At 33.1% G+C, this 1,360-nt stretch overlaps 1 non-coding gene across 1 annotated transcript; it reads right to left on the minus strand.

The window, feature by feature from the left end:
* Positions 1-428: 428 nt before the first annotated feature.
* Positions 429-558, minus strand: LOC142873620 (small nucleolar RNA SNORA48). Its single transcript, XR_012921613.1, has one exon. It is a non-coding gene; the product is annotated as a small nucleolar RNA SNORA48 (small nucleolar RNA).
* Between the last annotated feature and the right edge of the window lie 802 nt (positions 559-1,360).

Below are 1,360 nucleotides of genomic sequence, written 5' to 3' on the forward strand. Positions count from 1 at the left end.
CACTACTATTTAATCTGTAACCATTTCTCCTGTTATCTATGCATGTTTTCAATGTTTGGAATTGGCTTCTTAGTTTAATTTTAGCATTTAAATTTTTCTCATAGTGCTGGTTTTTAAAATAGCCTATCATCTTTGGATCTTTATTAATAAAATAAAATTATCTCTAGCTTATTCCCTAGAGGAACTCGTCTTCTACTGCAATCAGGAACTGGAGTGGGAGGCGGATACCCCTTGCATTTTGTGAAAATTATGGTGACTGAATATATTTTAAAAGTAAGTGCATTGAAAAGATGAGTTCTTTTTTCTTGTTAAGTCCATCCAAACACTTAGCACTCAGCCTCATATGAAAAGAAAATCCATGGTAGCCCAAAGCTAACCATCTGCCAAATCAGTGAAATATCTAGCTCTAGGATTTTTGTCATTTTTTCCTATGTGTCCAAGACATGAACCAGGCATGGGCACAGACCAAAAGCCAAGCTGGGATAAACAAAGGGTTGCTTTGTCCCTGACTGTTGTGAGATGGGCACCACCTACTAGATGCCGCTCAAGTAAGGGTCAGAATTTTTGTCATTTCTTTTTAAAAACCAAAACAAATATGTAGCATGTATATTGAGTTTACTTCCTAATATATAATGTAGACATGTAAATGTATTATTTTTTATCATTATGCAGACTAACTCTAGCCATAAAGAGGACAATGCAGTTTTTCATGAAACAATGTGGAGCATAGTGGGTTTTTTTGTTTTTGTTTTAATATAGACCTTCTGAGGAAAGTAAAGCAGAAATATTGCCATGTTAACAAAACATTTAGCAAACACAAAAAAATAATTTGAAGAATACTTTCAACTAAGGAATTTTGGGCAACAGATTAATAGTACAGCTTGTTGAATCTTTGCCTAACATGTATTGTTTATGCAAAATGTTGCCAGTAGACTCATATCTTAATTCACTCAACACCAAATGCAGCACAGACTGTTTATACAACCTAAGATTGCACTCTATAAGTGACTACTTTTCCTGAATTAGCATTTACGAAGCAAACCACTTAACTATTCACAGTAAATAAGTAAGCAGCCATTTTAACTTTCCTTTGATATGGAAGCTATTTAACTTAGAGAATCAAATCAATTTCAAATTCATGTAGAAGAAAAAAAAAATCATTGCCTCTCTTCTGCATTTCATACTAAGGCAAAAGAGCAGGTTTCTGATTAGACTCCACCTACTTTAAATATTTTAGAGTGCACATTCATTTTCATTTGTCAAGATCTTAATCTATTTGTTATGTTGCAGGATATTTCATGGGAGATTTAAATTGGACTTTTTTTTCCTTTTTCCTTTCTATGACCAAAAATTCACCTTT

The sequence above is a fragment of the Microcebus murinus genome, chromosome 10 (genome assembly GCF_040939455.1).
Source record: "Microcebus murinus isolate Inina chromosome 10, M.murinus_Inina_mat1.0, whole genome shotgun sequence".
Taxonomy (NCBI): domain Eukaryota; kingdom Metazoa; phylum Chordata; class Mammalia; order Primates; family Cheirogaleidae; genus Microcebus; species Microcebus murinus.